The sequence below is a fragment of the Phasianus colchicus genome, chromosome 20, assembly GCF_987193195.1.
Source record: "Phasianus colchicus chromosome 20, bPhaCol1.hap1.1, whole genome shotgun sequence".
Classification (NCBI taxonomy): domain Eukaryota; kingdom Metazoa; phylum Chordata; class Aves; order Galliformes; family Phasianidae; genus Phasianus; species Phasianus colchicus.
Genome location: NC_143455.1, coordinates 5,668,386 through 5,694,215, shown reverse-complemented (window position 1 = coordinate 5,694,215; position 25,830 = coordinate 5,668,386). Strand labels below are relative to the sequence as shown.

Here is a 25,830-nt window from a genome sequence, read left to right as displayed (position 1 = left end):
GTGAGGTTGGATGGCACAACGTGTTACCAGGCAGTCCTTATCGGGATAAATGGGGCAGTGTTTCTTTCACAGCACTCCTCCTGCCTGGTTGTTGTGCAGAACGCAAAATAAATAAATACACACACCTGATTTACCAGTGATTAATTTGCATAATTAGCGCTGTGTCAAATCACGACACCGAGGTGCACTTTGCTCCAGGTGTTTGTGGGGATGCCTTCCCAGGCTCACCTCAAAATGAGGTTATTCCGTGTTTGGCAGTCCTGTATGGACAGAGCATTATGGGATGGCGGTGCTGGGGACACAGAGCTGTGCCAACAGCTGGGAATCTGCCCACCCCGGAGCCAGGGTTGAGCTCAGAGCACAGGGATGGAGCCAGGCAACGGAGCTGCTCTGACAGATGCTGAGCTTGCTCTATGAAGTGGCTGCAAATATCCCACAGGTGCAGCATCGCATCAGAAATGTAACAACATGTGATGCTTCAGAACGTGTCACGCTGTGGGCAGCTCCAGTTGCACGCTCTCCCTCCCCCTCCCTCTGTAATGGATATCAGATTGTTCTGGTGATCTTAGTGTTGCTGGAGTAATTGACTGATGCAGTGCAATGCTCGCTGATTTAATAAGTTTGTTAGTGTGGTGGAGGCTCAGGGTTTTGCTGTTAATGTGCAGTGACAATTATGTTTTAGATTTGCTCATTACGTTGCATAACTTTGCTATGAAATCTATCACAAATTGTTTTTGAAAAAGCATTATTTCAGAGTGCATTAGCATGGGCTTTCTCTCCTTATCCCTCTGGTGCAGGAGAATGCTTTGCAGGCTGTGCTCGCCCACGACCAGGCGTGCAGTCACTTTCTGTTTGGGTATTACATGTTCTGCTTTGGGTTTTTGTGGGTCAGGGCTTCTGACATTGCCATCTGCACATCCAGGCCCTTCCAAATTTTCCCCCCACCCTACAGGGGCTGTGCAGGTACCTGGTGTTCTGCAGGAGCAATGCCTTTGGGTAGAACGTGTGGCCATGCACCCTCGTGCAGGGGGCTGAACATGGAGCTGTGGGGCTCAGTGGGTGCCCAGCATCACCTGTGCCAGGCAGTGTCTGTGTGGGTGAGCAGAACTCTGGGGGTGCTCTGAGGGGGGTGGGCTGTATTTGGGCACTTAGAAGTTTGGGGTCCCCAAGAGCTTGAGCCACTGTGGGTGAATTGGGGTGATTCCTCCTGTCTCCTCTCCTTGCTTTGAGTGCATTGCTGCATTTCAAAGGTGATCCCTGCAGGGCTGGAGCTCAGTACTGCCCTTGCTCAGGTGCTGCAGGGGGAGCAGGAGGGACGTGATGCTCAGTGCAGGGGACTGGAGGATCCCTGCATGCTGTGGTTTTGCTGTGGCTCTGGTTTATAGTGTCTGCATCTAAGGAAAACCCCAGGCAGAGCCACAACAGGTCTCTTTTCCAGTCGCAGCTATGGAAAAGAAAGCATTCCCATCACTATGGATTAAAAAGCAACAGTCATTTAACAACTCTGCCTCCCTCCAAACGGAGGCTCTAAATGGCAAATAGGCTGTGAAATAAGCTAAGAAAAACAAATATTTTTTTCCAGATTAATACGTGTTCCTTCTGGCTCACATCACAGCCTTGCCAAGAGGCAAGGTTCTATTGACTTGTGTTTTCCAAACTGCCTCTCCTACCTCAGCATCGTTTCGCTCCGCCATCCTTTCCCACTCCTCCTCCTCCTCCTCTTCACCCTGGAAGCAGTGAGGTGGGCTGCTCTGTGGGGTCGGGGGTGGCTGCGTGCAGCCCTGCACAGCGTGGGGTTGCTTAGCAATCCGGCAGCACCGCCGGCTCCTGCGCTGCATGGGGCTGTGCTGAACGGGCCCAGCTCTGGGAGCAGCTCAGGGCTTTGATGTGCAGCGAGATTTTGCAGAGCGTCTCTCTCTCTCTCTCTCTCTCCTGCCTTCCCAGTTCTGCATTCTCTAAATGTGCTGCCTAAAGCATCTTCAGCCTCAGTGAACCGTGAGGAAGCAGCACAGAGGGGCAGAGCAAGGAGCGTCCTGGTGGTGCTGGGAATGAGGGCCACAGGGTGCTGTGCATGGAGTGTGTCGTGCAGAATGGTGGTGAGATGGATGGGTGCATTCTGTAGTCTGTGTTCACGCTGCTGCTCTGGGTAACCCTCATGATGTTCTCTGTTCCTCAGAGCCTTTGGAGGAAGGAGAAAACGTGTCAGGAGGGGAGCAGTGGTGGTGTCAGGGTGGCAGCAGAATGCAAGCACGTCTTATAGATGCAAACCCATCTTATAGAGGGTGCTGAGCTGCGCTGAGATTGTGCATCCCACTGGTGAGCCAGAGGAGAAGGGGCAGCTCTGTGGGACCTCCTGTGGTTTGTAAAATCCTGTAGTGCAGAAATGCACCGGGCTTCCAAGGGGAAGGCAAACAGCAGGGCTGGGGGAGCCTGAGGTCTGCTCCTGCTTATGTAAGGTGGGAGGAATTGAGGTAAGATTCTCGCATCCCACTGCTGTGGGCATGCCGAGATCGCTGCCCAGAGCTCCTTTCACTGGGGTGGGTGAGAAATGCGTGCGGCCGTTCCTCGCCAGGCTGGTGCTGCTGCGGTAACACAGAGATAAAGCCCTTGGGACAGTTCAGTGCTTACTGCTCCCTGCAAGTGGGCAATGCCTCGCTGCGGAAATAACCGCCCCGCTTGACACTGCTGTAACATGTTCATTTTCAGGGCAGAAATGGGGAAAAAGCCGGCTCTTCTTGCAGGGCAGAGGTGGGAGCGTGCTGGGCTCATAAGGAGCACGCTGCAGAGGTGGGAGCGCGCCTCGACGGCTGGGACCGCGTGCGGCCGGGGGTGGGAAACTGCGGCGGGAGGGCGAGCTGGGCGTGCTGCGTTGCTTTGGTGGGGGCACACCGTAGGGTGGGAGAAGGAAGAGGGGGGGAATCCCGTCCCCACGGTGGGAACCCCGCAGTCTCTGCCCTCGCTCGGTGCCGAAACCGACAGAGCAGCGGAGCGGCGCGGCCGAGGGCGGGGAGAGGAGGCGGGGGCCGGGGGCGCCGGGGCGGGGGCGGTGCGGCCACACGTGCTCCCTCCCCCTATCTGCCTTCCCCCCCCCACCTCCCCACCTCCCCACCTCCCATCCCCACGGCTCCGGGGGCGGGCGCGCTCCGTTCTCTTTCGCTCGGCGGCTCCGGGGGCGGCGGCGGCGGCGCGGGCGCAGCCGCGTGCGAGGCGAGCCCAGTCGGTACCGCGCCGCCTGCTGCCGCCGGGCCGCCCGCTGCTGGGAGATGCCGCTCGGCGGGCGGGGACCCGCGGCTGCCCTGAGCCTCCGCCACCGCCGCGGGGACCTCTGAGCGCGTGAGTCACCGGGAGCCGAGGGGGCGGCGGTCGGGAGGTACCGCGGAGAGCGAGCGGGAGAGGGGAGGCTGCGGGGAGATTCCGTTGGGGTGACCCTGGGGGGCTGCCCCCGCCGGCGGCGGCGGGAGGGCGTGGGGTCGGTGCGAGCCCCGGTGTCGGTGGGAGCGCAGCGGTTCGGCTCGGCTCGCTGGGAGGCGGCGCGGCATCACGCGGCGCAGCGCCCGGTGCTTTGCGGTAGGAAGTTTCTCCCCTGCGCGATGCGGCCGTGCTCTCCGGGCAGTCCGATTTCCCTGGCTCAGGTGCGTCTGTTAATGAAATTCGGCTATTCCTAAGGGCGTCTCTCCAAGTTAGCGTTTGCAGCGTTTTATTTGCCTGCGCAAATAAAGGAGAATCCTGGCGCAACTTCTCATTAAGTTTGCGTTATAGGTTCTTAATGGATGTCTTAATTAGGGACTGTTGTGAACGGGAATATTACGCTAATTAACATCACACCCTCCAGGTGAAGCTGAATTGTAATGAAAAGTCAGGCGAGGTGGCACTGGGATTGATGGGGCAGAGGAGGAGTGGGGTTGGGGGCTCTGCGGGCAGCATTGCTGTGGGGAAGGTGCGTGCAGGGCATGCAGCTTTCCCTGTGCTGAGGTGCTGTGCTTAGGGCTGTCTGTGTGGAGAGGGAACGAGGGCCTTCTGGAGTCACCTGCTTCATTGGTGCTGCGTGGGTAAATACCCAGAGCCGTTGTTCAGCCCTCTGTATGTCAGTGATGCTCTGTTGGTGCGTGCGCCTGCAGCAGTGTGCGGTGCTGCGTCCGAGCGCTTCAACAAGGATGCTCCAGGTAAACAAATATAGCTGGGAGCACTGGGTAGGACTTGAGGCTATGACCTCGTCCCCATGGCCGCTGTGGGGTTGGAGAGGCTGTGGTGGGGAGCGTGGCAGCAGGGATTTCTTGGCTTCTCACTCCAGTAAGCATGACATTAACACAGCGGCTATTTTCGGCTGCCTTTTGGGAAGGGTTGGAACTCGCTTGCTGCCTCCGTGGAAGCCTGGCCCCGAGCGGGGGTGTTCCCCACTGTGTGTGGTGCCACGTGTGGTGCTTGCGGTGGGGCACGGTGTATGGCTGTGCCCTGGAGGCCAGGGATGCCCCACGCCATCTCCCTGCCCGCTGCTCTCCTGGATGTCCAGAGGGCTGTGTTTTATCGCAGCCTTCCGACACTGCGTGCTGCTGCTGCTTTATTTGCGTGCCCGAAGGCTGCAGTCAGTCTGGAGGCCTCGTTCTGTTGGGTGCTGTGCAAATGCAGATTAAGACGGTCCGTTCCCCAAAGAGCTTCCAGGCTTCAGGCTAAAATGGCTGAGGCGTGATCAAACCGCACAAAGCCTCACAAAGCGAGAAACGAAGGCTAGTTTTTTTTTTTCCCCTCTGTATAATAGATGGAGCAAATGCTCAGAGTTTGTAATTTCTGCAGAAGGCTGAATGCAGTGGCTTGGAGCTGGCAGGGCTCATTGGAGTTGGCCGGTCGCTGGGAACTTGTTCTTGGCTCTGGGGAGCCGTGCAGAACCTCTGTTTGTTCTTTTGGAGAAAAAAGGCATCTGATTTTATGTATTTATTTGTTTATTGTCCTCCTTTGAAGCGATGGGTGGGATTGCTCAGCGCCACGCAGTGCTTTGGCACAAGGGCATGCACAAATGCTTTGCTGCAGCATTGGATGAACTCCTGCTAGGGTTACAGCGTGTGCTTTTGGGGCACAGCATTAGGATTGTCTCTTGGGGTTGCAGGTGTTGGGCACTGAGCTGGAAAAGTGGTTCAGGAGCGTGGTTCCAAGCATGCAAACCTGCTGGTGGCTGCTGCAATGCCGTTCTATTTCTTTGCTGCTTTTCCAAATGGGAGAGGGACCCTGGCATCCTGGGAGGGTTTAGATGATGTTTCGAGCCTGGAGGAGGAGGAGAACCGCTTCCTCCACATTTGCTCTCCCAAACCCTCCCACGAACTCAGTGTGTTCCCCACTTTGGCAGCGCCTTTTATTGAGGTGTGGATTTCTTTCCCAAACAAAGAGCTTCTCTCCCACTTGCATGTATTCCTCCACCTCCCACCACCACAGCATGTCATCCTTAATGGCTGTGTGCACATCCCAGGTGCTGGGGTGCCGTGCAGCCGGCACAGCACCGTGCTCAGAGCTGCCTCTGTGCTGCTGCTGATTGCAATGCTGCACCACCTCCTCCACAGAGCAGCGGCTGCTCTCTGTCCTGGCCTCAGTTTTGCTTTGCTGTGATGCCTCGAGGTGCCCTGGGTGTCCCCGGATGGATGGGAATGCAGGGATTGGATGTCCCCGTTGAGAGCTGCATCCCCAGCAGCTCATCCAGCATGGGCTGCGTTTGCTTGTTTGGTGTGTAAGCGAAGGTTTTGAAGTGCGTGCGTTTACTAAATGAGTTTATTGTCACAATTTTTCTGACGGATCAGATGGCGGTGGATAAATGCCTCTGAAGGTTATTGAGATAACACGAGGCGTGAGGGAAGTTCCTTCATTTACGCGAGCCCTTTTAATTTATGGTATTACGAGGTGAGAGCGCGCTGAATAATCACTTAGTGCAAACGATTTGCTCCACGGAACAAACAGCCGTGGCAGGGGAAGGGCAGCTGGTGGTGGGCCTGAGGCTGTGGGCTCAGCCTCACCGAGGGATGCGCAGCCTAATCCTGCTGCTCCTTGCGCTGCTGTGTTGAGCATCCCCAAGCTCCTTGCAAAGGCTGAGAGCCGCTGTGAGTGCAGGAGCCCACTTGGCTGCAGGAGGATGGAATTGTTACGGCACAAAGGAGAACATGGGTGAGGAATGGGGGCAGCGCGTGTTGCAGGGATTGAGGCTGGCTGATGCCCTGTGGTGTGTTTGCTGTGCTGTGCTGCTTGCTCTCCCATTTGGGCAGTGCTGTAGTGCTTCCATTGCTCACCAACAGCCCCACGTGCCCCTTCGAGGCCACCTCGACCTGCCCACGTCCCCAGTTCTGTCCCCATTCCTGGCCCTGTTTCGGCTCCTTCCCCTGTTAAGGTAATACAAGGAATGCTTGAACAGGTCAGGTGCATTGCTGCTGTTTAGAGCGACTCGAAGTATTGAACCAGAGGAAGTCATTACAACCAGAATTTATGGAAGCGATAAAACAACTTTTGACAACAGGTTCACCTCCTGTGCGGCCAGAGAGAGGAGATTTTCCTCCTGTCAGATCGATAAACAATTAATTGGAAAGCAGGGAGCCAGAGAAAAGGAGTTTTCCAGATTTCCAAACTCTTAATCAGGCCGTGGGTGAGGCAGAGATGTGAGAATCTGAGATCTGCTTCTGAAATGGTGACCTCGATAACGCGCTCTCAAATTCCTGAACCGCAGATGATGCTTCCTTTGCTGAATAAATCTTCTTTTAAATATAGCACTTGTTCCTCGATATTTCTGCTCCCAACGTGTTTAATGGAGCTTCACTTAATAATCTGCTTCAAAATGCTGACTTTTTTCCCCCACCACGTTTTAATTGAATTCTAATTTCTGTTCAGAACCGCCTTAAATGAAACGAGTTAAAAAAAGAAAACAACCAACAGCCAAGCAAACAGTAAATAATAAATATCATTCACTTAGCCTCAACATAAGCTGTGGAAATAAAGAATTTAAGTCGCTGCTTCAATCTGCATGCGGCACATCCCTCTGCCAGCAGCACAGCAGTCCTTTGGTGGGGCACAGTGCCTGCGTGCCTTCAGCAGGAGGGATGGGATGTGGGGCTGCTCCGTGTCCCAGCCCACAGTAGGGATTGGGGGGGGGGAGATTTATGGTCCCTCCCCGCTCTGCTGATGGACAATTAAAAGTGCTGCATGGCCAGGAGAGAACGGTGCCTGTGAGAGGCAGCAGCAGTCGGAATAAATCCATCACTTCATGCATTGGGAGGGGGGGTAGAGGGGACTGCAGGCTCCATCTTCAGAGCCCCCAAACCCACCCTGGCCATGGGGCTGTGTGCCCAGGGGGTCCCTGTGCCTTTTGGGGGCTGAGTTGGGTTTGGGGAGCACCGGGTGCTGCTGGGTCCCACGTCTGCCACCTCTGCTGTTGCTCTGAGGGATGGCAGCAGTGCATCTTGCTGCTGTTGTTTTGACTGATGGAAAAAAGAGCGTGTTTCAGTGCAACCTCCCAACGCAGCGTGTGGGTCTCAGGACCGTGCAAGGTGACCCCAAGGCCTGGTGGCACCTCCTGCTGGGGCTGCACAGCCCAGGGAACCATCGGTGTGTCGGTGCAGCGCTGCAGCTCCGGTGCATGGGGAGCACTGGGGGATGGTTGGGCAGGTGCTGCATGGGAAGGTGCTCATGGGCAGATCTGGGTGAGGATCTGTGCACGGTGTGGAAGGAGGCTGAAGTGATGCGACACAGAGCCAGGTTGTGTTTTTTTTTTTTTTTTTTAAATAAAGCTATCTCCAGTATATTGCAGAAGTAATTAGGAATCCTGAGCTGGCTGTATCTCGATCTTTATAGCAACATAGCTGATAAAGCATGATTCAGGGACCTCGTTATCTTTTTTTAAAGAAGTTTTTATTTAACTTCCGTGAAGTTGCCATGGTTACCCCTGTGCATGGCTTCCATGCTGCTCGCGCCTTAAGTGCAGCTGCTGGCGTTAAGAATTAAAACATCCACATTTGGAGCAGCCCCGGCCTTCCCCAGCTGTGATCCCGTTGTGCTGCTGTGTGGGATGTGGCAGAGCCTGGAAGGGGCTCCCCAGCTCCCCTATTGGCTTAGCAAAGCGCTGTTCTTCCCAGCCCAGCAGCACAAATGGATGTGGGGTCTGTGACATGGGAAGGAGGTGTTTGTGCAGAGCTTTGTGGAGCAGAGATGCGGTGGGGCTGGCTGCACTGGTGGTGTCACTGGGGCTGGTGTTTGGTGAGGGGGGATGTGGGGCAAGGGTCTCATGGGGGGGGGCTGAGTCCTTGCTCTCCCCTGACCCCCACTGATGCTCTATCAATGGGTGCCATTGCTTCTGGGTCACTGTCCATGGTGCAGCCACAGTTGGGTAAGTGATGCTGAAAAGTGACACGGGATGGAGTTGGTGCCAGGGAGTCCCAGCTCGTTCCATCCTATGGTTGTAGGGCCTCGCTGTCTTGGAGCATGGGATCCACATGCCCCACTGAGCCCTGCCCCATCCCTATGTGTGCATCTGTGGGGTGTGGGATTGGTCTGTTTTCACTGCGATGGCCATAACAACAGAAGTGTTTTGCTGAGCTTGGCACAGCCAACAAGCTGGGGAGCCAGAGAGGCAGGCAATACCCCCGTATGGCTGTGGGATGTGATGCTGGAGGGTTCTCAGCCTCCAGGAGAGAAGATCCCTGCGCAGCTGTTCCAGCCCTGGGGATGGCTGTGGTTTTGGCAGGCGGGGGCTGTGCTGCTCTGTGGGCAGGTGATGCAGAGCCGTGCTGTGTGTGTGCACGTCTGAACTCTGTCCTCGTTGTGTCTGTCAAAGTTCTGCCGTGCTGCCCCTCCTGCTCCCCCAGCAGCTGAAGGTGGGAGGTGTGTGGGAAGCAAAGCTGCCCCAGGAGCACTGCTGGGGGTCTGGGTGTGCAGGCGGTGCTGGGGGGCTGTGCTCCTTATGGAGCTCTGCGGGTCCTCCGTGTCCCCCAGGTGAGGGGAGCAGCTCTGCTTGTTTGTCTCACCCATCTTCCTCCTCCCCCCTTTTCTTCCTTCCTTCCTTCCTTTCTTTTCCCTCTTCTCTGTTTTCCCTCCTGATGAAAGATTTTCTTGCAGTGTCAAGGCAATGTGACCTGGTTCCGTAATAAAGAGGAGGCTTATTAGAATTAAAGCCCAACAGTGTTAAAAAAGCAATCTTTGCAAGATTGAGGCCATGGGGGAATTGTAAATTCTCCGCAAAGACCTCATTTACAGACCGGGCTGAAAACACATGCAAACACACGCGCTGCAGCCTGCCATGCACGGGGAAGTTTGGTTCTAAGGAACACTGGAGAGGAAGGAAGGAACTGAGGCTGGGGACCCCCCACCCCTCAGCAGCTCCTCTCCCTTCTCCTCCTCCTGCTAATGTTCTCCCCTCGGGCTCTGGCTGTAGTGTGGGCTGCTGCTGCGTTCCCATTATCAGGTGTGGGAAATGAATGTGAAACAAGCGGTGTATGTGTCAGAATGGCCCCGAACCTCCCGCTGTCCGCAGAGCAGCAGTCCCTTCCATTCCCCACGGTGGTCTGTTGTCATGATTTGCTGTTATCTGTCTAATTAGAAAGTAAGCTCTCCTGGCAGGGAGCGCGGCTGCTTCTCTGGCTCTGAGTGCCGCGCACACCTGTGGTGAGGGATAAATGAGGATATCTTAAGCAAGCAAAAGGGAATGTTGATTTATGAATGTTCATCAGCTCTCCTGCCCAGGGCTGAGGCCACGGGAGCCCACGCTCCCCTGCCTGTGCTGTGCAGGCGTGCAGGGTTAGGGTGCAGGAGTGCTGGGTCAGCAGCTGAAGGGGTGCCTGTGGTCAGCAGGGATGCTATTGATGGACAGGATTCTGCAAGTTTTGGGCTGGGGATGGAGCTGAAGGGGCTGCGTGTGGTGCTGCTGGGATGCAGCTGCCTCTTGTCACTGCACTGCATCCCAGCACTGCTGGGGACAACCGAGGTGGATGCGCTGGAGGGACGATTGCGTGTTTGCCTGTGGATCTTGTCAACGAGTAGGACATCGGAAAGCTTTTTCATTAAAGCGTTAGGGGGGGGAAATGCACAGCAGTTAAGTTCAGTGCCTGTGCTGTGCTCCCATAATATATGGTGCGCAGTTGAGCTGTAGCCTTCGCTGTCATCCCTGCCCATGGATATTTATAGCTCGGCAGACCTGCACGCACGCAGCCCAACGCTGCATGGAGAGCAGGGCAGGGGCTGAGCACAGCGCCTGCAGGGCAGCACGGTCACAGCAGTGCCCTGCGGGGCACACGTCCTGTTCCACTGAGGTGGGAGGGGGGTGGCACTGCTCTCGGGGCCATGCAGACCCTCACCCTGCAGGATGGCGTGGCTTGGGTTGCTGCCACCGTCCCCAGCACGCGGTGAATCTGATGCCTGGTATGGGAGCCCTTCACTTCAGGATAAATTGCCTTTCCTTCAGAGCTGGCATGAGTTACTCTGATGTTTTGCTCCTCAGCAGCGGTGGGCAGGGGAGGGCTGGGTATTGCGTTGGGCGATAGGCAGGAGAAGCAATCTCTGGGAGGCCATCAATTTGGATTAAGCTTTGTGGACTGGGATGGAGGGTAATCACCATCCTTCATTGCAGTGAGGTAAGAAATAAGTCAGCTCCTTTATGGATCATGATAGCCAGGTGTGAGCAGGTCCTGCATCCCACCCCTGGGCCGGGGACAGCCCAGGGGGGGCATAAAGCCAAAGGGTGAGACCATAGCCACCCTGGGCTCTGAACCCCCCCCCCGATGGGCAGAGCTGGTGGGCCCTGACAGCAGCATTCTGCATGGCATCCACCTCCCTCCACCCACACATGCCCACGCGCAGGCAGCAATGAAAGGCTGAGCCCAGTAAACAGCAAATGGAGAGCAGGAGAGGGAAGTGGGGCAGCAGGGTCGGGGGCTGCAGTGGGGAGAGGCGGCTGCTCCAGCCCCGCCGCCTGGAAACCCCCCCCCCCGGTCCCTTTTGTTTGTACTTTTATTTTATTTTATTTTTTCCTCCTTAATCTAAGTGCTTCGTTTTCCAGAAGCTGTCATTTTACATAAACCTCTCAGCGAGGTACATCCATTCCCACTGCCAAAATCTCCATATCAAACACTTGTAACATGCCGCCGAGCTGACAGCCCTGCCGATGCGTGCTCCGCGCCGTTACAAAGGGATGCTGCGTCGGGGAAGGATATAAATACACGCATCGAGATGGCACACAGTGCTCTCGTTCCCCTTCTTCTCTTGCTGCCCCTCTGAAACATCCCCACGGAGGTTCCTGTGCCCCCCCGGCAGTGCAGGGAGCAGAGATGGGGATGATGTGAGGGCACCGGGCAGCGCAGCCCCCAGGGGGTGGAGCTGGGGCTGCAATGGGCTGCGGTGTGCCTTGAAGTCCCTGCATGCCCCAGGCTCTCAGGGAGTCCTTTTGCAGTCTGGATGTGGCTCTGCGTGCACCTTCTGCCTGTGTGGGTTGGAGAGCATCCCAGCCACGCTGTGCTGTGGGTTCCTTTATTTGTACAGATGTGCTGTGCTCTGGGCACAGCGTGACCCCACTGTGCTGTGGGTGGCTGTGGAGTCACTGGTGTGGAGCTAGGGAACCGTGCTTGTAGGTGTTGTGGACTGGGATGGAGGGTAATCACCATCCTTCATTGCAGTGAGGTAAGAAATAAGTCAGCTCCTTTATGGATCATGATAGCCAGGTGTGAGCAGGTCCTGCATCCCACCCCTGGGCTGGGGACAGCCCAGGGGGGCATAAAGCCAAAGGGTGAGACCATAGCCACCCTGCTGGCATGAAGTTGTCTTCTTGCTCCCAGTCCCATTTTAATGGGAATATGGGGATGGAGGAGGAAGAAAATTCTTTTCTTCTGGGTGATGTTCAAATCCAACCCCAAATCTCTATTTCTCAGCAAGTGAGAAAGAGTGAAAAGCAAAATGCTCTCCCCATCCCCCTCCTCCCCACCAAGCCTATCGATCTTGCAACGGATGAACAGAATCATTCTTTCTTGGGATTCCCTTCCCTCCTCTTTGCAAAGATGTTGCTGCTGTTCCCATGGCATTGCAGCAGCGCTGTGGGTTTTTGGCCATCCCACGTGGGCACCGGGAGACACCCATGATTGGGGCTTCTGGGGCCACGTATGTCATTCCTCCTGTATGGGTTGGGGGGGACAGAGGGTTGCTGCTGACCCCAGGGGCTGGGAGAGGCTGCAGGGCAGCAGAAGGGAGCAGAGGGTATGGGGAGATTGGGACCTGGGCTGCATGGCTGGGGAGGGAGCGGTGTGAAGGACAGCGAGCAATGGGAGCAGCCAAGCAGCCACACTCCTTGTGTTTCTCTCCTCATATAGAAACTGGAGCTCTCAGAGCAGCCTAAAATAGATGGGAACTGCTGGTGGGAGCAGTGGGGGCTGTGCTGCTGCTGGGTGGGAGCTGTGGGATCACGCGTGCCAGGTGGGGTGGGTGCATGGGGTTCTGTGGGGTTGGTGTTGATGGGTCTGGTATCATTGTTGCCCTTCAGGGAGGACCTGGGGAGGCTGCTCAGGCAGTGGCTGCTGCTGGCAGGGCGCAGATCCCATCGTTGTTCATGTTATACATGGAGATTTCTGCCTCCCTTACAGAGAGGAAACCTCGACGTGGGAAATATGAGAGTTATTTTTTTTTAAATGGTTTTTAATTGAGTCCGTTTCTGCACGCACGGTGATAAATTTTTCAGCATCTCCATGCAGAGCCACACGTCTGCAGTGCCTCCCCAATGACCTCGGCCCATGCTGGGCTGCGTGGGATGCTGCCTGGTGCTGCTGCCCGGTGTTTTCCCACTGGGGAGGGCTGAGTTCCTACAGGCAGAGTTCAGGAGTGTTCTTCATAGGCAATGGGAAGTTTTTGTACACACTGATTAACTGCCTCCCTCTGATGTGACATGGCAAGATAAAATATGAGCGGCCGCATTCTTTGACTTAAAACTTAATTAAAACTATATATCAAAAACGTAAGACCCTAGGCTTAATAAAACCTGATAAAATTATACTAATACACTTCAATTTCAATCCAAGGCTCCCTGATGGAAGAGCGTGAGAGGCAGAACCCATAACTAGATCAGAACCACCTCCTATGCAATATTTATGGTGCTGTCCTGCTTGAGATGCATGGCCTCCGAGGAAGGGCTGGGCACTGTGTGATGAAGAGGAGGTGTCAGCACAGCTTATATGGAGATAGGAGTGAGGGCAACAACATGTGAGCAGACAGCAGGGACTGCCTGCTGCAGGGTGGGGGTGGGGGTTGTCTGTAGAATGCAGGGCTGGTGTTGCTGGTTTTGTTGGTGGTGTTGCTGGGCACCAGGTTACTGCATGCAGAAGTGGTGGTTGTGGCATTGGGGCTGGTGCCCCTAGCGTGGGGGGGTCTGGGGGAGCAGCTGGGGTTCGGTGGTTGGCTCTGCACTGAGCACTGAGGGACGCCGTGAGTCTCCAGCCTGAGCTCTTTCAGCCTTTCCTTCACCTCTCAGCCTCCATTTCGCATGGCTGTGGTGGCTGCTGCTCTCCTCTCTGCCTGGCAGTGCTCCCAGCAATGCATTTCCCCGCTCGCTCCTTGGCTGCTGGGCTCAGACCTGGCTTCCAGGGGTATCTCCAGGGCCAGGTGCTGCTGACATCCATGTGATGTAGTGACAGCCCCATTGGGGTTGAGGTCTTTCAGGCCTTCCATGTAACGTGACTGCCTTGCTTGAGGCAGGGGAAGAGCTGCCCCAGAGATGATGAGCTCGGGGTGGGTGGATGCTGCCTGTCCCGTGGTGCTGTGTCCCTGCTGCAGCACCTGGCAAGGCAGCAAGCTCCTATGGGCTTCTGGAGGGCCATGGGTTTGCTGCAGGCCCCGACAGCTGCTGATGGCTGTTTGCTGGATCTGCCTTTCTGGGGTGATGATGCATTGAGGGAGATGCTGCGTGTTGGATTGCAGGCTGAGAGCCAGAGCCTGGCGATGGGAGCTGAGTGAAGGGAAGGAGTCTAGTCCTTCCCTTGGCAGGAGCAGGGCTGAATTTCACCAGGGCTGGAGTCACTGCTCCATTGCAGGGCAGAGATGGCCAGGACATCAGCAAGCCCTGCTTTCACCCTGCTCACAGCAATATCTGTGTGCCTGTGGCCAGAATGAAGCAATGCTGCCCTTTGTTCGGTGGGGGGCACCTGCTGGGCAACGCTCAGTGCAGCGCAGACACCCGCAGTGCCACCTCTCACCGGCGTCGTGGGAAGAGGCTTCACTAGACTGCTAATGTGGAGCATAAATCGTGGTGGAGACAGGGTAGGTCAGAGGAGGGAGGCAGGAGCAGCAATGCATTGCAGTCGATGAGACACCGTCCTTAGAGGAGAACGTGGGGTCTGATGTGGAGCAAAGGGAATGCTCCTGCTCCGTGCTCTCCTTCCAGCTCACTGACAGCTCTCAGCTGTGTGCTCGCTTTGCTGTGAGGCTGCTGCTGCTCCCGTGTGTCCCAACATCAGGGCCTGACCCCAGGTTGGGGATGGGGGGGGGGTGGTAACTGCATGGCTGCACCGTGGGGCTCAGAGTCCTGCCCTGGGACTCGTGGTCCTTGCTAATGGCATGGAATTTTGGGCAGTGGGAGGAGAGCTGGGGTCGGTGTCATGGTGCTGTCCCTGCCCATGTGCCCCCATTCCTTCCCACAGGTTGTGCCCAGGGTTTGTTCCTCCCCCCCCCCCACAGCCCCAGGCGGGGACTGCAGCGCTGTGCTCTGTGCTGTATTTTCAGAGACTGCGGGGGATGTTGTGTGTGTAAAATTAGCACTGCCTTGTTAGTCCTTTTCAGGCTAATTCGGAGTGAAATGCTTTAGCAGCGGTGGGCTGATTCTATCAGGAGAACAAGAACTAATTAAATTCACTCTGACCATCAAGCAGTAAATTATTTATACTCAGACAGATGCAATCTAATCTGTGGTACCCAACCCAACCGAACCTGCATCTTACTCAATTTGGGGCTGGGGAGGCAGATTCAGAGCACAAAAGGGCAAAAGGAGGGCGGGGGACACAGGAAGGGCCCTTTGAGCACGGCAGGGATTGAGGGACCCTCCTCCTATGAGGATGAAGGTCTCACTGCCCGCTGCAGCCGCTCCATCACACCGCTCCGCCTGCTCACTGCCCAGCAGTGCCGTGTGGCTGCACGAGCCGTTGTCGTTTCCTTAAAGTTTGTTTCACTTTTGGGTGTCTGACCCCACATCTCATCGGCTCGTTCCCGCGTCGCGGTGGTAACGTGAGCTCAGGCTGCTTCAAAGCTGCAGTTTGCTCTAATTGCTATTGAGCCGACATTGCTCTCCTTCTCCCCAGTCGAAAGGAAAAGTGAAAAACCGTTTGTAATCCTTCAGGGGGCTGCAAGCAGCTCCAGCAACCTGGGAAACTGCCTGGGCTGGGGTTAAAATATTGTGTTAAGCATTATCCGGCCTTAATTTATATGGGAGGGATGCAGGAGCGCATTGCATAGCTGCTGTCTTTGCCTTCCTAGGGAAGAAGATCTCCATCCAGTGTTGCAGCGCTGTGCAGGGGATGCTCCTCTACCCAGCTGGGCTGCGGGTTGGGACAGGTGAGCCCAAATGGTGTTTGGTAGTGGTGATCAATCTCTGCAGCAGGGGAAGGAACTCCGATTCTGAACCAGGCTCATAACTCTGTGCACACACATCCCCAGGGCCCCGCGGCGCTATTAATCCTCTGCACTCCCCGGGGCAGGGAGGGATGGGGGGAATGTCACCTTGTGGCAGGAGAGCTGTGACACGCTGCCAAGCTCCCGTGTGGAGTTGTCTCCTGCTTTCCAGATCGCTGCGATGGACCATGTGGCCTGGCAATTGATTTAAAAAGGGAAAGGAGAAAAAAAAAAAAGGCAACTGCTTAGCTCTGGTTTTGCTGCTGCTGAGAGGACAGATTTGCCTGCTGGCAGCTAGCTGCCATGAAATGGATGAGCTGTTCAAGTGTGGGTTATGGTTTAGGATCAGCCTGCCTGGGCTGCGATGCTGAGCCTGGATGGATGCATGGCGTGGGGCTGTAAGGGGCCGTTCCCAGGGGTCCCACAGCTCCATGGCCATAGGTGTGTGCAGTGGGGTCCTCGTGGGGTGAGGATGTGCTGCAGCCCCCCAAAGGCAGGGAGGTGGGGGAAGCAGTGTGAAAAGCATGGCCGGGTTTCAGCTGGCGGCCGAATTGGATAATAGGAGGTTGATTAAGCAGGCTGTGCTCGGAGGAGGGAGTTAAGCATTTCCCTCTGGGCTGGGTGAAATTGGTTGGAAGGGAATGCGGGCTGCGCATGAGGCAGCTGGCTGGAAGAGAGGGGCTTTGCAGCAGCAGCAGCCGGTAGGGACAGTGCTGTGCAATCCCTGTGCTGTGCCGTGCTGCTGCAGCCCGTGGAGCTGAGCCGTGGGCGAGCTCCCACTGAGCTCCCATCTTCCCTGGGGTGCTGCTCACGCTGCGCCTCGAGCCGTCAGCACATCTCTGCTCGTGGTTGCACGCGGTGCTCCTGCACCCATCTGTGCCCACTCTGCCCATCCTCAGCCTCCGCCATCCCGAGGCCCCGGGGTTGTGCCATTCTGCTGCTCCTATCTTCTCTCATGGGCTTGCATCTGGAACGTGTGGAGAGGTGGGGAAGAGGGATCGCGTTGCTGTGTGTCTGCTCAAGAGATGAGCCGCTGCTCGCTGGGGTTCCGTGGTGCTTTGCAGCAGCACCAGGGGATCGTGGTGCTCCCGGAGAGGGGAGCTGCACTGTGTGGGTGCTGCTGTCCCAGTTTGGGTGGCACTGCCTGAGGGGCTGGGGGCTCCTCAGGGCGAGCATTGCTGCAGCGCAGCAGCACATGGGTATCCCCTTCCAGTCCCAGAGGGGCAGCATCAGGGATGTGATGCTGTGGGATGAGAGCAGTCCCCATCCCAGCACGGTGCTGGGCTGCATCTCGGCTCGAAAAGCGCAAGCGTTTTAAAAGTTTTTAAAATATATTTTTGTATTTTTATTTTCCATTTTGACATTGTTCCTCAACCCCTCTCTCGCACTCCTTGTTAAGCTGTTAAATCACTCCATTTATTTAGTACGAGCATTGCTGAGAGCTCATTTTTATCTTGGTGAAAACCAGACTTGCTCATGGGCACATAATGAAATTGTATAAATATACCCTTAGCTGGGAATCTAATTTATTTTTCCTGTTCATTATGGGGTAGAAGGCCATTATGAGATGTATAACTTTTTTTTTTCCCAGTGCTGGAATTGAAAGGCTGGTGCGGGCTCTTTTTATACTGATGATTTCGTCCTGATTCAATTTAAAGCTGGTTAGAGCTCAAATACTGGAGCGTAATTGACAAAGATCGGTGTGGGTTGTAATGCTAATGTTGTGGCGGCGGGTTTGGCAGCGAGGGGCGGCTCTCAGCGGGGTCGGTCACCCTGTGCCATGGGGACAGCAAGCAGTGGGGCCAAGCGGGTGGCACCCATGGGTGTCCCCAGTGTGCACACCCCACAGGCAGAGTGCCACCGTGTCCGTGCGTCCGTCAGCAGGATTGATTTTTTGACGGTATTGATATTGCTATAAAGTCATGTTTATAGAGCTATAATTAAGCGGGGCCATTTAGCAGGCGGTGTTAAGTGCTGAGCAGATTTATGGAACGGTTCAGCCTTCTGCAGTGTTCTGTTTCACCACGGAGCACACCGGGTTTGTATGCGCGCTGCGATTGGATTCGGTTGACAGTGATTAGGATAATGGGGGTTTCCGGGGTCGTATTGCCAAGCTAAGGAAACAGCAATTATTGTCCCACTGCAGTATCAACTTAATTGCATCCATTTGCAAGCAACACAATCCCAGGCGTGCGGGGCGAGCCGGGGGGGCAGCGGGGTGGCCTTGAGATTTGTTGGATGGGTGAACCCCTGTAGAAGGGCAGGGACACGCTGAGCTGTGTTCCATTTGGGTTGCGAGGCTGCAGAAATGGACTCTGCCCAGGGATGGAGGGGGCCGTGCGCCCCGTGCCCCTCCTGCAAAGCACGGAGTGAGGGATGCTCCGCTGTGAGCGCTGCAATCCATCCATCCTTCCACCTTCCTGGATCAGAGCACGCTGTGCAGGGCAGCCCCCAGCTCTCACTGCCCCAGTTCACTGTGGGGATCAGATGGGTTTGTGCCGACTCAGAGGTGTTAAATGGCTCTAAATACTCTTCACGCTGCACTATCTCCACCACAGCGTTTAATTGAGTGCCACAGAAATGCCTATAAATAAATGTAAATGCCTCTGCCTGTACCCTCCTACAGCACCTCCTGAGCTCGCAGGAAGCCGATGGGTGGCTCTGCTCTGGATCCACTCCTGTGCTGTTCTCTCCTGTCCCCACCTGAGAGCGGCGGATCCCCGTGCTGGGATCCCTGTGCCAACCACAACAGCTGGCACACGTCAGCGTGGGCATTCACATGGCGAGGGTCTGTGCATGGGGCTGCTGAGCTCCTCTCTCTTCCCCTGACTCCTGATGGAGAAAGAGGAAAGCTTCACAGGACGGTTGTGCCATTGCCCTGGGGTGCAGAGATGCTTATTGGGATGGAGGCAGCCCTGCTCTGAGTGCTGCCGTGCCATCCCCTCCCATCCTGTTCCATCCCATCCTATCTTATGCCATCCCATCCCTCCCACCCTGCTGCCAGTGTCCCAGGAGGTGCTGGGGCTGCACTGCATCCATCTGTGTGCAGCAGCTCGCCAGCTGTAGCAAGAAACAAATCCAAGGGCAGGAAATCAGACAGCAGAAGGAAGGGAATGGAGCATTTCACGGCTGTTTGTGCTGCTCCTGCATCTGTATTTGTGTCCAGATTCCTTTGTGATTGGAGATTCTTATATACTAAAATAGACGGATTTCCCACCAGACTGCCTTAAATCTCTGCCACATCAGGCTTTGAGTCCAAACAGACAAAATGTGCGTGTTCTGTTTTATCTATTGCAAAAGGTACTTTTTGGATGCTGGTGTGCGGTGCTGCCTCCCAGAGCAGCACTTCTTTTTCTTCAATTCTTCCCACGTTTCCCTTCCCAGAGCCTTTATAAAATAATTTAAAAAATGGAATAAGGAGCCTGAGAAAAGGGAAACAGTGCTGGCTGGGTGTGGGGTGGGTGCCCCATGGCACGGCCCCGCTGTGTGAGGGCTCAGGGCTTGGGATGCTGTGCCAACTGCATCCCTAAATAGGATCCTCAGCCCTGTCACTTGACTGCCTCTTCAGCGCTGATGAGCCACTCTGATGTTACTATTTAAAGCCCTAATTGCTTTAATCAGCTCGCGTTGGCCTGTGTGCAGCTCAGGGGTCTGGGCACTGTGGGGTGCCCCCAGCCTGGCAACCAGGGGGAATTGTGCCCTTGGGGGGTGGAGAAGGGGGGGACTGGGGGCTGTGGGGAGAAAAGTATTACCATGTTACCATGGGATGAAGGAAGCAACAGCTTTAATGAGCCGGGAGTTCCCTGTGTCCTCTCTCCCTTTGCTCACTTTTATCACCATTAATTACTCCCCAGGGTCCAAGTTCACCTTTGGGGCTGACAGTGATGGAGGAGGACAAACCCCACTCCTGTTCCCTTATAGCAGTGGGACGCATCCCAGCCTGGGCTGCAGCTTTGCAGCATCTCACCCTGGTGGTGGCGCAGGATTGAACTGGTGGCAGGGGGGGCAGCATCATCCTCCATTCCCCCCCTCCCTACTCCCATCAGGTGCTGTGGGACCGTGGGTGACACCGTCCCAGCACACCCTGGGTGAGCAGAAAGCATTGCACAGCAGTGCTGCCGCTTCACGCGGGCTTCCCGGGGAGCGAGGACATCTCTGCGTTTATTCAAGGACATCCCTCCTCAATTAAATCCCGGCGTGGACTAAACAAACGGGCTGCTGAGATCAAAGGGTTTTTTTTTTTTCTTTTTTTTTTTCCCCCCTTTTCTTTTTTTTCTTTTCTTTTCAAAAGAGTATTTTTTTTGAAATCGTTGAAAAGATGCACTGGGGGGAGAGCGGTGTGGGTTTTGTTTCCATTAGCCTGACAGGGAGGAGAAACTTCCATTCAATTCACATCAAGGCGTTTGCCTGTGTTAGTGCAGAAGTGGACTGTTGGTAAGGATTGGTTCTGGGGCAATGGCCTGGGTACACTGCAGGCTGGGCTCTCCATGTACTGCCCTGCAGCACTGCGGTGCCACTGGGGCATGGGGTGCTGCCTCCCCACGTCCTCTTTGCTCTCTGCCAGATGTGGCATAGCATCATAGAATGGCTCTGATTGGAGGGGACCTTAAAGATCACTCAGTTCCAAAACCCAGCAGTTGCCCCCCAGCAGCTCGAGCTGCCCAGGGCCCATTCGAGCCAGCTTTGGGCATCTCCAGGATGGGACACCATGTTGGTATCCCTGTCCCCAGAATGGCTGTGCTGACATCTCAGGGTGCAGGGAGCAGCGGGACGTCCGTTGTCCCCTCCTGCAGTGGGGTCCCTCCTGGTGGCTCTGTGCTGAGCACACTGATTGCACATCCCCTGGGATTGATGGTGCCATGAAAGCGTCAGGCTGACCCGGGGGTGAGGATTTATGATGGAATCTGCCCAGACAAAGGTTTTATTGCAACCTTTACACAGCTGAGTGGGTGCTGGGGGGGTGGGGGGGTCGCACCCCATGCCCAATCCTGGTGGGCTCAGAGCATCGCAGACAGCCCTGCTCCAACCATGGGTGCTGTCCGGACCACCCCTGTCCCCTCCCCAGTGCTTCCCCACCGACAGCCCCATTGTGCCTCCATGCATTGCTGCTCCTGAGCTGCAGCCCCAGCTCTGCCTTGGGGCATTTGGCTGCATTTCCATGGGAGGTGGGGAGCAGTTTGGTGGCATGCAGCTGTTCCCCCCCCCCCCCCCCGAGGGCCTGACCTCCTCCTGCTCCTACTTTCAAGGATCCGTCTGTGCAGAAATTGATCCCTGTTGCCACCGGCCTCGTCTCCTTTTTCCTTTTAAATGGTGTCACTCTTAAATTTCCTGGCTGCTCTAATAGATTTTTATATAATCACTACAGTGCACTTTTAAAGAGCGATAGATCACGTTCATTGCTTTTCCCCGTGATTAATTTCCCATAATAGTCCTCTGTAACACCAAGGCAAAGAGAGGAGAGAGAAGAAAACCCCCACATTATCCACTTTGTGCTCAGAGTATAAATGAATTAGATTTAATTTTTGTTTAATTGTTTCCATAGCTCAGCCTGGGCTAACTTTGCAGGATAATTTATTTTGCAGTCTTGGGGAAAAGGAGGGAAGAAAGTCTGCAGCCGAGCGGTCTGCCTGTGGATAGTGCTTAATTACAGCTGATCGTCTGATCTGCTGGTAATTATTGGCGTCTCGTTAGGCTCCCTCCTGCTGCACTCTCCTTTGCACTACCTGGGTCGGTGCACGGAGCAGGGCATGGGGAAGGGCACAGAGCATTGCATGGAGCAGGGTACAAAGCACTGCATAGAGCAGGGCACAGAGCATTGCATGGAACAGGGCATGGAGCAGAGCATGGAGCATTGCACAGAGCTTGCATGGAACAGGGCATGGAGCATGGCATGGAGCAGGGCACGGAGCATTGCATGGAACAGGGCATGGAGCATTGCATGGAACAGGGCATGGAGCATTGCACAGAGCATTGCATGGAGCATGGCATGGAGCATTGCACAGAGCTTGCATGGAGCAGAGCATGGAGCATTGCACAGTGCATTGCATGGAACAGGACATGGAGCATTGCACAGAGCATTGCATGGAGCATTGCCCAGAGCATTGCATGGAGCAGGGCATGGAGCATTGCCCAGAGCATTGCATGGAACAGGGCATGGAGCATTGCATAAAGCATTGCATGGAACAGGACTTGGAGCATTGCAAGGAGCATGGCAGGGAGCTGGGCACGGAGCAGGGCATGGAGCACTGCGCATGGCATTGCATGGAACAGTGCACAGGGCATTGCATGGAGCTGAGCAGAGCATGGAGCATTGCATGAAACAGGGTATGAAGCACAGAGCACGGCACAGAGCAGGGAGAGAGAAGCACAGAGGTGGGAAGATTTCTGTGTTTCCACATCCATGTGGTCCCTTGTGAGCAGCAGGCTTGGTGACAGCGTTGTCCCGAGGCAGAACACAGCTCGGAGGGAGCCTTGTGCCATCCCATCATAGAGCATGAGAAGAGCAGCGGGGCCGGAGCCATTGCATGTCCTCAGAGCCCATTAATCACTGCCAATAGGAGCATCAGGCCCTGCTTAAAATGCATCTGCAGTGCTGAGGTGAGAGCGGGAGCTTGAGAGAGCCTCTGTTAATCTGCTCCCTCGGAGACTGGCTACCTTCGGCCTGTTAATCAGTTGCAGTAATTACAATCCCAACTTTACACGTGGAATGTTAATTAACGCATGGATTCAGGGGCTGGCAGCCAGGTGCTGTGTGCCCGCCGTGTGCCAGGCGCGGGGCTGCGCTGGTTCTGCTGCGTGGCTCCTGGGTGCCGGGCTGTCAGTTGGTGAACTCAGTTCTTGTGCTGCTTTTGTTTTCAGTCTGGAGAGGTGTTGTTGCCTGGTGGCTCCCATCTTTCACTGTCGCCTTTCCCATGAGCTTTTAACCAGGTTCACTAAAGCTCTTCTGTCTCTGTGTCCGTGCTGCTCATAAATCAGGGGCTTGTCTCTCCAGGCTCTGGGCTGTTGCCAGTCTTTAGGTGATCCGACTCCTCAAAATGAGGAACACTTTTCTTGGCGTTCCTGGCTCTCTCCCATCACCAACAGCGTGGCAAAAGGCAGTGGGGCTCAGGCGCCACGGCATCTGCCTGGAGCAGCAGGGCTGCAGAGCTCAGTGCGGTGGCATTTGGGGACCCTGGGGCATTACGTCGTCACCGTATGTCCTGGAGCCTGAACTCCCCATGGTGGTAGGAGATGCTCATGGTTCCCTGAGAAACACACATTGCTGTGGTGGCAGAACTGGGCAGTGGCCCTGGTGATGCAGTTGTGTTCTGGGTGTGCATTGGGTTTGGGGTGTGTGTTGAGTTGGGTTTGTGCATTGGTTTGGGTGTGATGTGGGTTGGGTACTCGTTGGGTTGGGAGTGTACCTTGTGTTGGCTATGGATGCGTGTGTGTTGGGTTGGATGGAGTTGGGTTGGGTGTGTGTGTTGGGTTGGTTGTGCACATTGGGCTGGGTGTGTGCTGGGTTGGGTGTGTGTGTGTTGGGTTGGATTTGTGCGGTGGGTGTGTGGAGGGCTGGGGGATCTGAAAGCTTTGGCATGGAGGGAGCGAGCGGGCAGCATTGCTCCAGAGGATCACTCCATGGGTGAGTTCTCTGGGGTTTGGAGCAGTGATGGCTTGCAGTCATGGGGCAGAGCCATCCCAAGCTGCCATGGGCCAGGGATGGAGCAAGCCAGGTCTGAGCACTGTGTGTGATCGGAGGTCACAGTCCTCCTCAAGCAGAATTACAAATTTCCTCATTCCGTGACACTGAGCCCCGCGGGGTTTCCAGAGGGCTGATCATGGGGAAGCTGTCATTTCCATCCTTAAAATGTGAGTAGTGAGTGGCAGATGGCGAGGGAAAGAGTTTAAGATCTAATAATGGCTGGAGGAGTGGTGAAGGCATCCCTGAGCAGCCAGGGAGTCACCTTGAGAGGCAGCGCTGTGCATGCAGCTGGGACAGCCATTCTCCAGGGCAGCTCCCTTTGTCCCATCCCTGCTGAGAGCACCCATGCTGTCCTTCCCTGTATCCACCTTTTTGTAGCCATCTTTAGGCAGTGGCAGAGAGCAGCCCTTTTCTCCTTTCTGAAGTACCCTGGAGCTGCTCCATGGCTTTTTCCCCTCATGTCCCCCAGGTACCATCTTGTGGCCACATTTTAGTCCTGTGCTTGGCTGAGGTGCTGTTCCCAGTGTTGCTGACAAAGATCCAACTTCAGGATACCTCCATCCTTGTGTGCTAGAAAGTGCTGGCGCTTCTCCATGCACCTACTGCCTGCTGGCAAAGCACCAGCTGGAGCACCAGAGGGAACAACAGTACCTTCTGGGACTGTCCCTGCAGGGCACTGGGGCTGCATGGGGGGATGGTACCATGAATGCTCCATGGCAATCCTGTCCTGCTGCAGGCACAGATGCTTTCTGTTCCGTTCGAACTTCTCCATCTTATCATTTTAGGGATTAACTGAAGTGTTTCTTCCTCCTCTCTCCCTCCTTCCCTCCCGTTACATACAGCTGCGCATGGATTTTGGGGTCATGCTTGTTTACATCAGTTCTATTTACATGCATGGTGTTTGTTTTCAGAAAAGCAGCAGAAATCCCATACAAACACACGTTCCTTGCATCCCGCCGTTGCCAGCTCCAGGCTGGTGCCCTGGGACAGCCCTTGCCAGCTGAGAGCTCACTGCTGCGTGCACACACGTGGGCACGTGGTGGGTTGGGTTGGGTTGGATGCTCAAAGCCTCTGCAGCCTGGGGGTGGCGAGGATCGACTTGGGTAGACCCTAACCCTAACGCACAGCGATACTGGGGAGGGGGAGAGCATTTAAGAAGAAGGAAAAGCAAGGGGAGGGAGGAGGTATGATTATTTTCTCAAACAGCTCCCAGCTGCGGGGTGCCTTTAAAGCTCCCGTTCCCTTTCTGTGGGTCAGGCGGGCAGAACCCGGCCCGCAGCAGAGCCGTGCTTTGTCGGAGCGGCTGCGGTCGCGGTTATTAGCTGGGATGCAGAGACCCAGAGCCTCAGATCTCTGTGCGCTGCTGAGGGAAATAAGCAGAGCCGTCTTATCACGCTCATTTAACTGGTTAATACATCTTCAGAGCAAATAATGCAGTCTGTGGGTGAATTGCTTAACCAACCTCATTACTATTGTGCATTTAGCAGCTTGGAGGAAGATAATACCTTTCAGGTTTGACCCAATTTTAGTTTTTGTTGTCATAACCATGGAAAATCGACCTTCAGAGACCCTCAGCAGTGAGCCTGAATAGGAAGTGATTTACAGCAAAAGTGCTGCACGGAATACTTAATGCACTTGTGCAGAGGAACAGACTGCACCGCTCCTCTGGCACCCGGCCCCCCCCCCAGCAGGTGCTGCCTGTGCTCTCCCCCCAAGCACACACTGCCCTCACACAATCCCTGTGGGATGAGGATGGGGCTGCCGTGGCCGGGAGCTGCACTGCCAGCCCCATCCTGAGCACTGGGGAACACACAGGAGGGCAGAGTGTGTTCCTAACAGTGAGGTGCCAGAGGGGCTGTGCCCACAGCTGCTGTCTGCATAGGGGCAGATCCCTTTGACCCCCTTCCCAGGCACTTTCCAAGCCCTTCTCCATCCTGTTGTTCAAGATGGTTTCTCCTCCTGCTCCATGCCTGCCTCTCCCTTCTTTCCTGGCCCTTTAATCTCATAGAAATGCACCTCCAGTACTAAATGAGGCTGTGATAACTCCCTGTACTCTGAAGCTGGGCTCCAACATGCAAATGCAGCGAGCGGGGCACATCCTGCTCCCAGTGCCTGCTCTGCTCCTTAATGAGCCCCTTCCTTTGGCTCACTCAGCCTTCCCTGCCCGCAGCCTTTCAGGACTTTGCGCTGCACATCGTGAGCAGCATGCACTGTTTGGAGCTCGTTATCTTGGGCTCTGCAGCACTGCATGCTGATGGTACAGCAGCTGCTTACCTGCAGCCCCAGGAGCTCCACGCGGGGCCCTTTGCAGCACGGGGCCCAGAAGGGTATGCAGTGTGGTTTTGGGGCTGCATGGGTGCAGGGATGAGCTCTGCTTTGCGTTCTTTGGATTACGTTCATTCTGCTGCTTTGCAGCTGAAGGAGAAGCTGCTCCCTCAGCACAGGAGTTCAGAGTCTTTAGCCTTCCTCTGTGTCACCTCTGTGGCCACGGATACCTCCAGGTGTGACGTAAGTGAGGCTTGGAGAGAAACATCTTCTGTTCAGCATCGAAATCC

General features: G+C 55.4%; 1 protein-coding gene across 17 annotated transcripts in view; it reads left to right on the top strand.

Moving 5' to 3' along the window:
* Positions 1–25,830, top strand: part of RBFOX3 (RNA binding fox-1 homolog 3) — a 110,858-nt gene that overhangs the window by 23,175 nt on the left and 61,853 nt on the right. For 5 of the 17 annotated variants that reach the window (XM_090121996.1, XM_090121995.1, XM_090121994.1 and 2 more), the window contains exon 1: positions 3,179–3,333. The exons of 5 other annotated variants lie outside the window; for them this stretch is intronic. The gene's annotated coding sequence lies outside the window, so the exon portion shown is untranslated. Of the gene's footprint in view, positions 1–3,177; positions 3,334–3,489; positions 3,633–4,043; positions 4,164–25,830 lie in introns of those variants that run through there. 7 more of the 17 variants (XM_090121983.1, XM_090121989.1, XM_090121986.1 and 4 more) reach the window with 4 other exon arrangements.